This window comes from Lagenorhynchus albirostris, chromosome 19 (genome assembly GCF_949774975.1).
Source record: "Lagenorhynchus albirostris chromosome 19, mLagAlb1.1, whole genome shotgun sequence".
In the NCBI taxonomy this organism is placed as follows: Eukaryota; Metazoa; Chordata; class Mammalia; order Artiodactyla; family Delphinidae; genus Lagenorhynchus; species Lagenorhynchus albirostris.
This window is the reverse complement of record NC_083113.1, coordinates 17,648,658-17,662,484: the sequence shown is the minus strand read 5'-3', so window position 1 is coordinate 17,662,484 and position 13,827 is coordinate 17,648,658. Positions and strand designations below refer to the sequence as shown.

The 13,827-nt window shown below is 39.4% G+C and overlaps 2 long non-coding RNA genes across 2 annotated transcripts in view; one reads left to right on the top strand and one right to left on the bottom strand.

Moving 5' to 3' along the window:
- The window catches only part of LOC132510126 (uncharacterized), a 36,833-nt gene that overhangs the window by 11,721 nt on the left and 11,285 nt on the right, over positions 1-13,827 (top strand). The window lies entirely within an intron of this gene.
- Positions 9,516-13,827, bottom strand: part of LOC132510127 (uncharacterized) — a 35,541-nt gene continuing 31,229 nt past the window's right edge. The window contains exon 4 of the long non-coding RNA XR_009537245.1: positions 9,516-11,982. This is a non-coding gene — a long non-coding RNA (uncharacterized LOC132510127). The remainder of the gene's footprint in view (positions 11,983-13,827) is intronic.

The following is a 13,827-nucleotide window of genomic DNA, read 5'->3' as shown; positions in this document are numbered from 1 at the left end:
GTGTTTAACACACCACCATGATACAATATTAGAGTATTGTGACTTTTAACTATATATTTACCTTTACCAGTGTGTAATACTATTTTCATATGTTTTTCTGTTTCTACTTAGCAACTTTTGTTTCAGCTTGAAGAATTCATTTCAGCAGTTCTTGTAAGGCAGTTCTAGTGGTCATGAACTCCCTCAGCTTTTCTTTTTTTGGGAAAGTCTATCTTACCTTTATTTCTGCAGGACAGTTTTGCTGGGTAAAGTATTCTTGGTTGACAGTTTTTTTCTTTCAGCACTTTGAATATATCATCTCATTATCTCCTGGGCTGAAAAATTCTGCTTAGATATCACTGATAGACTTATGGGGGTTCCTTTTTTTAAGTGTTATATCCTTTTAAAAATATCTATCTATCTATCTATCTATCTATCTATCTATCTATCTATCTATCTATATATATTTGGCTGCACCAGGTCCTAGCCGAGGCACACGGAATCCTTGCTGTGTGCGGGGTCTTCTTTGCAGCATGTGGGATCCTAAGTTGTGGCGTGTGGGATCTTTTACTGGTGGCATGTGGGATCTTCAGTTGTGGTATGAGAACTCTTAGTTGCGGCATGTGGGATCTAGTTCCCCGACCAGGGGTAGAATCCAGGCCCCCTGCATTGGGAGTGTGGAGTCCCAGCCACTGGACCACCAGGGAAGTCCCTGGGGGTTCCTTAATATGAGAGAAAATTTTTTTCTCTTCATGCTTTGAAAATTCTCACTTAGTCTTTGATGTTACACAATTTTATGGTATTTTGGAGATGACTGTTTTAGAGTGAAATGTTTTGGTTTACCTATTAGCTTCATGAACTTGGATGTCAGTATCTCTCCCCAGGTTTGGGAAGCTCTCAAGACATTTCTTTTTTTTTTTTTTTTTCTTTGTGGTACGCGGGCCTCTCACTGTTGTGGCCTCTCCCATTGCGGAGCACAGGCTCAGCGGCCATGGCTCATGGGCCCAGCTGCTCCGCGGCATGTGGGATCTTCCCGGACCGGGGCACGAACCCGTGTCCCCTGCATCGGCAGGCAGACTCTCAACCACTGTGCCACCAGGGAAGCCCCTAGACATTATTTCTTTTAAAGAGTCTTTCTTTCTCTCTCTCTTCTTCTGGTATTCCAGTGATGCATAGATTGTTTCTCTTAGTGGTGTCCCATACGTTCTGTAGTTCTCAATCTTCTTCTTCATCCTTTTTTATTCTTTTTTTCTCTTTCTCTTTCTGATAGGATAATTTAAAATAATCTGCCTTTGAGCTCACCAGTTCTTTCTTCTCTTATGCTATTTTGATGTTAAAGCTCTCTATTGAATTCTTCAGTTCAATCGTTGTATTATTCAGCTCCAAAACTGTTTGGTCTTTTTATTTAAAGCTCTCTATCTTTGTTGAACTTATCATTTTGTTTTTGTATTGTTTTCCTGATTTTGTTAAACTGTTCAGCTGTTCTCTTGTAGCTCTCTGAGCATCTTTACATCAACTATTTTGAATTGTCAGGTAATTCATGTAGTGCCTTTTTTGTGTGAGTCAGTTATAGGATGTTTACTGTGTTCCTTTGGTGGTATCATGTTTCCCTGATTTTTCATGATCTCTGTAGCTTTGCATGGGTGTCTGTCCATTTGAAGAAGAAGTCACTTCTTCCAGACTTTATGGACTGACTTTGGGAAGGAAGGAACTTCACCTGCAGGTGGAGGCATGCTGGAACATGTTGAGACCCTGGTTCTAGTGCTGCAAGGCATGAAGTGTGAATATGTGTGTTGTCTCTGGGTCTGGGTGGGAGTGGTGACTCTGGCTTAGGCTGCTGGGGTACAAGGCATCAGCAACTTCATGGTCATTGGTGAGTGATGTAGGGGGTCCACAGAGGCTGCAAGGATTTTTGGGGTCCTCAGCAGCACCGCCAGGTCCAGTGGCTAGGGAACAAGGCATGGAGCAGTGGTAGCCAGAGCTGGTGGTGTGTATATGCTCACCTGTGGGGGCCAGCTGTAGGTGCATGTAAACTGTCAGGGGCCAGTTCCAGACACATGCGTAGCAGTGGGGGCCAGGGTCAACTGTAAAGGCCAGGGTCAACTGTGAGCGCACTGGCAGTGTGCACAACCAGGGCTGTTGTGTCTTGCCATGGGTGCATGTAGTAGAGGCCTGGGGTTAAGAGTTAGGCTGGGGGTATGCAGGCACACAGCTAGAGGGGTTAGCTGAAGGTGAATCCAGGAGTGCAGGTCAGTGACATGAGATAGGGTCAAATCTGAGGCCACAAGGAGCTGTGGAGGCCCTGGCTGTTGACATGCACTACTGTGGCTGCAGGATCTCCCCAGCCATGTGCCACAGCACTGTAGGCCAGCAATGGGGGTTTGGGCCAGACAGTGCACTTCAGGAGGCTAGTTGTAAGTAAGCCCAGTGGTGTGGCCTGGAACAGGAGATAGGGCCTAATTCAGGCCTACAAGCAACTGTGGGGGCCCTGGCTGTTGGCATGCCCTTCGGTAGCTGCAGGATCTTGCTACAGGTGTGCACAAAGCAATGGAGGCTATTGACAGGTTTCAGGCAGGCAGTGTGTAAGTGCACAGAAGGAAAGGCTAGCCCTGCACATGTGCATGGCAGTAAAATTCATTTTTACTTACCTGATTGGACCCCTTCATTAGCCTATAATTTTTCTTAAGACAAACTTCAGAATTCTTGGTCTGTCCCAAGTGCCTATCCAGAACCATCTGTCGATTTTTTTTCCAGTTTCATATCGTGCTGTCCTACCCATGTCTCTATTCTCAAAACATCAGATTTCTACCATTACCCTGAGGCTGCACAAGACTTCCATGAGATTCCTCCAGTTGGTTGTCCTAATGTCAGAAGCACCTGAACTATGCTTAGAAAATCCATCAAACTTTCATAGTGAGAGGCTTCTTTCAGATCTCCAAACAAAAAATTTTCCTCTACCACACTATTTCAGAATTTCGTGGATTTCTTCATTGAAGAACCTAGTATAGTTAATTTGAGTATTCTTTATATAATTAATTATATGCATAATGTTAGCATGTACATCTGTTATAGGATTTATGAGTTCTGGGACATTATTTCTCCATCCACTGTTCATTGAATCACAGATTCCTAGGGAGAATCTGAAACTCCTAAATATTAACAGATGATGGAAAGAATGATTGAATGCCCTTTAGAGAACAGAGTCATACAGTTACAGTTTCACTGTCCAGGAAGCAAAGCAAAACTGAGAGACATGGGTATCACTGACAATGACTATAAAAGGGCCAAATGTGGGCTTCCCTGGTGGTGCAGTGGTTGGGAGTCCGCCTGCCGATGCAGGGGACACGGGTTCGTGCCCCAGTCCGGGAAGATCCCACATGCCGTGGAGCAGCTGGGCCCGTGAGCCATGGCCGCTGAGCCTGCGTGTCCGGAGCCTGTGCTCCGCAACGGGAGAGGCCACCACAGTGAGAGGCCTGTGTACCGCAAAAAAAAAAAAAAAAAAAGGGCCAAATGTTGAGAAACATGAAGCAACAAACAAGATATGTTCACCACTCACTGGCCTAAAATAACAATAGAGTCCTCTAAACAGTCAAAATGAAAGAGGGTGAGGAAAAGGAAGCAACACCTCACTAGGTATAACATGATGTGTGTGGCTCTGGTTTCATGGTTAGGACTGGAGGAAGGGCTGTTTTTTTGTGACTGGATTGGACTCATGGCTTCAACCTATGTAGGACGAAGACCATGGTGACACTACCCCAGACGATGGGGCCCAAACACATAGTCAATTGTAGAAACTATAACTGTAAGTAGAGGGCTTAGAAATCTGTCTGGAAAGAGTAAGGAACATACCCATAATTTATTATTACACTTAAGCTTTGGCTGTTCAATGTACTACTTTCATAGGAACAAAGGTATTAGCAAGAGATTAAAGATCCAGCAAATAGAGGAAGCCAGTACACTTCTGGGAGCCAGTCTGAGCTCCATCCTCCCTGACTTACTGGGGAGAAGCTTAATACCCTGGGAGCCACTCATGAGGCTGGTCGTGCTGAGGGGCACCCCTGTGCCCACTCTGAAAATACAAGTCGTCATCCTGTGTCATCCCGGAAATATTTTGATCCAAATGCTGCCACTCTCTGAGGCTACCTTGCCTTGTGTTCATGTCACATATATTCTTTCCACATTCCTTTTTCTGCCTCTTAAGGTATTGACTTAGGTCTTTTTTTTTTTAATACTTGGGCCTCTCCCCGTTGTGGCCTCTCCCGTTGCGGAGCACAGGCTCCGGACGGGCAGGCTCAGCGGCCATGGCTCACGGGCCCAGCTGCTCCGTGGCATGTGGGATCCTCCCGGACCGGGGCACGAACCCGTGTCCCCTGCATCGGCAGGCAGGCTCCCAACCACTGCGCCACCAGGGAAGCCCCTCACTTAGGTCTTCTTTAATATTGCATTTTATCAAAAAATTTTTGATACACTGTTTTTTAAAAATGAAGTGGTTCTCAACAGGTGACTGTGTTGCCCCAAGGAGACATTATCAATGTCTGTTGAAATATTTATTTACTTACTTAAAATTTAAAAGCATATTGTGGTAAGACTATTTAACATGAGATACACCTTAACAAATTTTTAACTCTTAACAAATTTTAAACTGCATAATACAGTATTGTTGGCTCTAGGTACAATGATATATATAGTAGATCTCAAGAATTCATTCATCTTGATGAACTGAAACTTTATGCTCATTGATTAGTAACTCTTCATTTCCCCCTCCCCCCAGCCTTTGGCAACCATGGTTACACTCTATGATTGTATGAATTTGACTCTTTTAGATACCTCATACAATAGTGGAGTCATGTAGCTTGTTTTTCTGTGATTGGCTTATTTCACTTAGCATAATATTCTCAAGGTTCATCCATGTTGGCACATACTGCAGAATTTGCTTATTTTCTGAGGCTGAATATTCTGTATTTTATATATAAAAGAAATATTTACATACTTATATATACATTTATATATTTAATATAGTATTATCCAGCCTAAAAAATGTGATAGGCTAAATATCTAATATATGTTATATATAATATAGTAATATATATTATAAAATTATATTGCATATATGTATATTTTCTTTATCCATTCATCTGTCAATAGGTTGTTTTCACATCTTGAATATTGTGAATAATGCTATAATGAACATGAGAGTGAAGATATCTCAATACCCTGATTTTGACCCTTTGGGATAAATACCCAGAAGCAGGATTGCTGGATTGTATGGTAGTTCTATTTTTACTTTTTTGAGGAACCTCCACATTGTTTTCCATAGCTGCTCCAACACTTTGAATTCCCGCCAACAGTGTACAAGGGTTTCAATTTCTCCACATCCTCACCAGCTCACCAGCACTTCTTGTCTTGTGGTTTTTTGATAATAGTCATCCTGTCATTTGTGAGGTGATATCTCCTTGTAGTTTTTATTTGTATTTCCCTGACAATTAGTTATGTTGAGTACCTTTTCATATATACCTGTTGGCCATTTGTATGTCTTCTTTGGAGAAATATCTATTCTTTAGCTAATTTTTAAATCAAGTTACTAATTTTTAAAAACTGTTGCTCTGTATATATTTTGGATATTAACCTCTTATCAGATATATGATTTGCAAATATTTTCTCCTATTCTGGAGGTTGCCTTTTCATTCTATTGATTGTTTCCTTTGCTGTATAGAACTTTAGTTTGAAGTAGTCCCACTTGACTATTTTTGCTTTTGTCACCCATGCTTTTGGTGTCATATCAGTGAAATCATTGTCTAGACTAATGTTGTGAATCTATCCCCCTTTTTCTTTAGGAGTTTTACAGTTTCAGGTCTTATGTTTAGGGGTTTGTGTTTGTTTCTACAGTAGATCTCCAGAACTTACTTATCTTGTATATCTGAAACTCTGTACCCTTTGACCAACATCACCCCATTTCTAAGCCCCTGGAATCCACCATTCTGGTTCTCTGCATTGGGCTATTTTATCTTTTTTCCCCAGGTTTATTGAGGTATAATTGATAAAAATTTTGTATATTTAAGGTGTACAATGTGATGTTTTGATATATGTATACATGTGAAATGTTTACAAAATCAAGCTAATATTTCCCTCATCTCACATAGTTACCATTTAAGTGTGTGGTGAGAATACTTAAGCTTTACTCTTAGCAACTTTCAAGTACACAATATTATTAACTATTGTCACCATGGTGTACATTAGATCTCTAGTAGTTATTCATACTGCATAACTGAAACTGTACCTTTGACCATTATGTCTTCATTACCGCCTAACTCCAGCACCTGGCAACCACAATTCTACCCCCTTCTTTTATAAGTTTTGACTTTTTTAGATTCAACATATACAGTATTTATCTTTCTCATTCTGGCTTATTTCACTTAACTAAATGTCCTCCTGTTTCATCCATGTTGTAGCAAATGGAAGGATTTCCTTAGTCCTTAAGGCTGAATAATATTCCATTATATACAGGTTATATACTGGAACTGATTTTTTATATTGTGTGAAACTTCCTCTTTCTGCACGTTTTCCCAACACCATTTATTGAAGAGTCTGTCCTTTTGCCATTTTGTGTTCTTGGCACCACTGGCAAAGATCAGTTGCCTGTAAATGCATACCTTTATTTCTGGGCTCTCTATTCTGTTCCTTTAATCTATGTGTCTGTTTTAATTCCAGAACTATACTGTTTTGTTTGTTTGTTTGTTTGTTTTTTGTGGTACACGGGCCTCTCACTGTTGTGGCCTCTCCCGTTGCGGAGCACAGGCTCTGGCTCACGGGCCCAGCTGCTCCGCGGCATGTGGGATCTTCCCGGACCAGGGCATGAACCCGTGTCCCCTGCATCGGCAGACAGACTTTCAACCATTGTGCCACCAGGGAAGCCCTATACTGTTTTTATTAGTATAGCTTTGTAGTGTATTTTGAAATCAAGAAGTATGATGCCATCAGCTTTGTTCTTGTACAAGATTGTTTTGGCTATTCAGGGTCTTTATGATTCTATATTAATTTTAAAATTGTTTCTTCTATTTCTATAAAAAATGCTATTGGAATTTTGATAGGGATTGCATTAAATCTAGGCATTTTAATAATATTAATTCTTCCAATCCATGAACACAGGATAAATTTCCATTTGTTTGTGTCTTCAATCTTTCACTTAGTTTTTACTTTCACTCTATAGTTTTCAGTGCACAGATCTTTCACCTCCTTGGTTAAATTTATTCTAGGTATTTTTTGGTTTTGATGCTATTGTAAATAGGATTTTCTTTTTCAGAATGTTCATTGGTGTACAGAAATTGAACTAATTTTGGTATATTAATTTTGTATCCTGCAACTTTACTGAATTTGTTTATTAGTTCTAACAGTTTTTTGGTGGAGTCTTTAGGATTTCTATATATCATGTCAACTGCAGAGACAGTTTTTCTTCTTTTCTAATTTGAATGCCTTTTATTTCTTTTCGTTGCCTAATTGCTCTGGCAAGGACTTCCACTACTTTGTTGACTAGAAGTGGTGATAGTTGACTAGAAGTGGTGATAGTGAGCACCCTTGTCTTGTTCCTAATCTTAGAGGAAAAACTTTCAGCTTTTCTAATTATGTTGTTAATGGTGGATTTGTCATATAGGGCCTTTACTATGTTGAAGTAAGTTCCTTCTATACCTAATTTGTTTAATCTTTATCACGAAAGAATGTTAAATTTCATCAAATGCTTTTTCTGCATCTATTCAGATCATATGCTTTTTATCACTCATTTTAATGTGGTATATCACATTTATTAATTTGCATAGGTTGAACATCATTGCATCCTAGGGACTGCCAGGGAAATCCTGTAGTTTTCTTGTAGTAGCCTTATTTGGCTTTGGTATCAGTTTAAAACACTGGCCTCATACAATGCATTTGGAAGTGTTTCTCCTCTTTTAATTTTTTGGGAGAGGTTGAGAAGGATTGGCATTAATTCTTTAAATGTTTGGTAGAATTCACTAGTGAAGCCATCTGGTCCTGGGATTTTGATTACTGATTCAATCTCCTTACTCATTGGTCTGTTGAGATTTACTGTGTCTCCATGATTTAGTCATGGTACACTGTATGTTTCCCGAAATTTGTCCATTTCTTGTAGCTTATCCATAATAGTTGGCATACAGTTGTTCATAGTAGTCTCCTTTGATCCTTTTCATTTCGTTGGCATCAGTTGTAACGTCTCCTCTTTTATGTACAATTTTCTTTCCTTGAGTCTTCTCTCCTATGTTCATGGTTAGTCTAGCTTAAGATTTGTCAATTTTGTTTATCCTTTCAAAAAGTCAACTCTTAGTTTTGTTGATGTTTTGTTTTTCTAGTTTCTATTTAATATATTTCTTCTCTAATAATTATTTCCTTCCTTCTGCTAACTTTGGCCTGTGTTCGTTTTTTTTTTTTAGTTCCTTGAGGTATGAAGTTAGACTTTTGAGATCTTTTTTCTTAATGCAGGCATTTATTGGTATAAACATCCCTCTTAGAACTGCTTTTGCTGCATCTCATAAGACTTGGTATGTTACATTTCCATTTTCATTTGTTTCAAGGTATTTTAAAATTGCCTTTTTGATTTCTTCTTTGACTTGAGTGATTTTTCTCAAGAGTATATTGTTTAAATTCTCCATTTTTCATTTTCTTTCTGTTACTAACTTCTAGTTTCATACAATTGTGGTCAGAAAAGATACTTGATATGATTTTAATCTTATTAAATTTCTTAAGACTTGTATTTTGGCCTAACATATGATCTGTCCTGGAGAATGTTCTGTATGTATTTAAGAAGACTGTGTATTCTACTGGTTGGATGGAATGTTCTGTATATGTCTCTTAGGTTCAGCTGGACTGATAGTTCAAATCTGCTGTTTCCTAATTGATTTTCTCTCTGAATGATCTGTCCATAATTGTGAGGTATTGAAGTCCCCCAACTATTATTGTATGGCTGTCTATTTCTCCCTTCAGACCTGTGAAAGACTGCATATATTTTTAGGAACTCTGATGTTGGCTATATATAAATTTTAAATTTTTATATTTTTCTTGATAGACTGACCCCTTCATCATTATGCAGTGACAATCTTTGTCTCTCTGACAGTTTCTGACTTAAAGCCTATTTTGTCTTATATAAGTGTAGCTACCTTCTTACATTTTTGGTTACCATTTGCATGGAATATCTTTTTCCAGTCATTCATTTTCAGCCTATGTCTGAGAGTAATTATTGATAGTAAGGAGTTACCATTGTGATTTTGTTGTTTTCTGACTTTTTAAAAGTCCTTTTTTACTTCCTCTCTTCCTGTGTTCCTTTGTGGCTTTTTTTTTCTTGATTGTGGTATGCTGTGATTCCTTTCCCTTTATGTTTTGAATTGACTAGAGGTTTTTTCTTTGTGGTTACTATGAGGCATACATAAAACAGATATAACATCTGTTTTAAGCTAATGATGACAACTTCAGTTGCATGCAAAAATTTGTAACATTTCACTTCTCCAACCCACATATTGTTATTGATGTCACAATTTACATTTTAATATTGTTTATCCATATCAAATTACAGTAGTCACAGTTATTTTAACAGTTTTGTCTTTTACCTTTTATACTAGACTTAAAAGTGATTTATGCATACCACTACTATATTGGCATATTCTTTTTTCCAGTTTTGAGATATAATCGACATACAGCACTGTATGAGTTTAAGGTGTACAGCATAATAACTTGGCTTTCATATATTGTGAAATGATTACCACATAAGCTTAGTTAATACCCATCATCTTACACAGAAACAAAAAAAAGTTTTTTCCCTTGTGATGAGGACTCTCAGGATTTACTCTAACTTTCAAATATACCATACAGCAGTGTTAACTACAGTCATCATGTTGTACATTACATTTCCAGCACTTATCTCATAACTGGAAATTTGTAGCTCTCTATATTATTCTGAGTTTGACTATATATGTGCCTTTACAGTACGAATTATACTCCCACATTTTAATATTATTTTTTAGAAATTTAACATTTATTTTTGGCTGTGTCGAGTCTTAGTTGCAACACGTGGGATATTCATCGTGGCACGTGGGATCTTTCATTGTGGCGTGCAGGCGTCTCTATAGTTGAGGCGCACGAGCTCAGTAGTTGTGGCGTGCAGGCTTAGTTGCATGTGGGATGTTAGTTCCCTGACCAGGGATCGAACCCGCGTCCCCTGCATTGGAAGGTGGATTCTTTACCACTGGACCACGAGGGAAATCCCTAAAATTTTTATTGAAGAATTCCATTAGGACTTCCTGTGAAGCAGTTCTAGAGGTGATAAACTACTCAGGGTTTTTTGTTTTGTTTTGTTTTTTCCTCCTGGAAAAAATCTAATCTTGCCTTCATTAAAAATTTTCTGACATACAACTGACAAAAAATAAATTTATATATATTATGTACTTTAAATATAAATATATTTAAAATATACAAATTGATTATTTGATATAAGTACACACTGTGAAAATATAACTACAACCAAGTTAATTAACACATCCATCACTTTTTTTGGTAAGAATGCTTAAAATCTCTCCTAGCAAATTTCATGTATGTGATAACAATACTATTAACTATAGTCACTGTTCTGTACATTAGATCCTCAGAGTTTATAATGGAAGGGGTACAAACGTTTCTGAGAAGAAACCCACGACATTCCTCCAGAATCTCTTGTGTATAACAAACTGCTTTTTCTTTGCTGCTTTCAAAAATCTCTGTCTTCGATTTTGACAGTTTGATTATAAAGTGTCCTGTTGAAGTTTTCTCTCTGTTGAAACTGACTGGGGAACTCTGAGATTCATTTATCTGGATGGTCCATATCTCTCTACATATTTGGGATGTTTTCACCCATTATTTCTTTAAGTAAGTTTATTGCCACTTCTCTTCTCCTTCTACAAGGACTCCCATAATGCATATATTGGTTCTTTTTTTTTTTGGATTAAACAACAAGAATTTATTTCTCACAGTTCTGGAACTGGAAGTCTGAGGTTAGGGTGCTAGGAGGGTGGGTGTCTGGTGAGAACTCTGTCTTTGGATTGCAGCTGGCTACCTTCTTGCTGTGTCTTCACATTTCACATGGAGGAGAGAGAGAGCTCTTCTTATAAGGACACTAATTCCATCATGAGGGGTCTTACACCCCACCCCACCCTCCCTGCCGCAATGCATATATTGGTTCTTAAAAGTCTCATAGGCTTTCTTCACTCTTTATCATTCTTTCTTCCCCTCCCCCAACTGTATAATTTCAAATGATCTGTCTTTGAATTCATTGGTTCTACTGCATGATCAAATCTTCTGTTAAAGCTTTCTATGGAATTTTTGATTCATCATTATATTCTCAGCTCCAGAATATATGTTTGGTTGTATGTTAAAGTTTGTCTCTTCATTTAACTTATTTTGATCACGTATTGTTTTTCTGATTTTGTTGTCTGTTTTAGCTCATAGTTTTTTTGAGATGATTATTTTTCAATTCTTTGTGCATCTATTCATAGATCTCAATTTCTTTTTGACTGGTAACTGGCAAATTATTGTCTTCCTTTGGGGTATCATTTTCCTATTTTACTATCTCTGCCTATGCTCTGCATCCCACCCTTTTCCAGCCATTCATTCATCTATCTTCACATTTGTCAGATAGAAGCAATCCCTAGCTGCATTATCTTCCTGGCTCTCTACTGTAAAACCTCAAGATGACACTTGGCTTTGTCTGGCCCACATCTGGGCTGCTGAGAATAGTTGGAGTCATCAAGTGTCTAGATTGGCACTACTGCAGAGTAATGCTCTTGCCCCTCTCCTGCTTCCTTGCACAGCTCAGTCAGTTGATGTGTCTCTAACCCCCTCCTCAGCCCGACAGCCTCTTCCAACTACTTACTTTTGCATTATATCCCACATGTTCCATCGAATTCTTCATGCATAAGAAGGAAATAATGATCTTGCCCACTCCTCCATCCTCCACAGTTTCAGTAGATGGCCCTGTTTTTCAGAGAGTTGAGAAGGTGGGACCTTGTGCAAACTCGTAACACTGTGCCTCCTCTAACCCAACATTCAGCCACCATCATCATGCTTATTTTGTTTTCCATATTGCATGAATCCATCATCTTTACCACCTCCATGGGTTCCACCACGAACATCCTGCTCTAAGCTCTCATCATCTTTTGCCAAGATGCCGCCAAAACACTTCTAACTGGTTGGCTCACATCTGCTCTGTGTTTCTTCTGATCAGCTCTCTCTCCTGCACCAGCTCTGCCACCCATGCAAGCATTGATCCATTCATTCACCACTCACTCCCTGAGCCACTGATGTCTCAGCATACAACCTACTTCATGGCCTTCTTTCTTGCTGCTCAACCTTACAGAGCATCTCTTATCTGTCTCATACCTGTAGCTTCACTTCCCAACTTTGGAAGAGGTCTCGCCCCCTGCCGTAGCTACTTCCTGCACCAGAGACTAAATCACACCTTCTCCTGCAACTTCGGAGGCTTCTCATGCTTCCTCCTAGAAAGGTAACCGGTATTTAGACTCTGTCACCATAGATTAGCTTTGACTGTCTTGACTTGATGTAACTGGAGTCCCACAGTTTATTCTGTCATGTCTGTCTTCTTTTGATCTTCGTTATGCCTGTGAGAGTCATTCTTGTGGTTCTATGTAGTTCAACTCTGTTCTCTGTACTCAGCAGTATCTCATTGTAAGGATGTCCATTCTCCTGTGATTGCCGTTTTTTTCCTATTTCTTGTATTATGAACATTCTTGTTCATGTTATTTTTGGAGATATATACTATGTATACATAATATAGTACTCATTTTTGCGGGGAATATACAGAGAGAGGAATGACTGGGTCTTAGGCTATGTATATGTTTAGCTTGAACAGAAACTGCCAGACAGTTTTACAGAGTGGCTGCACCCTTTCACGCTCCCACGAGCCATGTGTGAGAGTGCCCATTGCTACATTCCCATCAGCACTTGGTGTCTTCCCCTTTCCTTTCTGAGGCCCAGTGGTGAGGTGGCTCAGAACCACAGCACTGAAACCATTCTTGATGAAGTCATAGCTTTTATCCTAATTACCAAATGTAAGAACAGTACTAACGACAGTGGATAATGGCCCACAATATACTGAACATTCAACCTGTGCCAGGCACTATGCTAAGTACTTTACAGGTGTGGTCTTGTTAACCCTCATGGCAGCTGGTGAATTAGGAACTGGGCATCTCCCAGTGTTTCAGGTTAGGAAATGGTGATTTACAGGTGGTTAATAACTGTCAAGATGACTGCCTGGTAGAGGCAGGGTTTGAACTGAAGTGACATTCTTCACCACCACGCTGTACTGGTTTTTGATGCAGCAGAAACCTGTTCCACTTTTCTGCACCTGGGCTTTGGTAGCACTTGGTTCCAGTGGTCCCTCTTTTCCAATTCTGACTGTATTGTTCCCTGCTTCTTAGTCTGATTGCTTCCTCAATATTGGCTTTGCCTGGCAAATTCCCTGGCAGTCCACTGGTTAGGGCTGTGTGCTTCCATTGCAGGGGGCATGGGTTTAATCCCTAGTCGGGGAACTGGGATCCTGTAGGCTGTGCAGCACAGCCAAACCAAAAAAAAAAAAAAAAAAAAGGCTTTGCCTGGCATCTCATGGCCTTCTTTTAACTGTAATTAGTTTCCCTGAATGATCCAACTCTACTTCGTTCTTCAGCTTCAACTCATGCATGTTGTGTTCCATGTCCATGCTGTGATATAGACAGGATAGTTAACAAGTATTCTTTGCTTTTTGGTCCTTGCACTGTAGGTGCAGTGTTTCAATTCATCCTCACAGTGATTTTTGAGAGACTC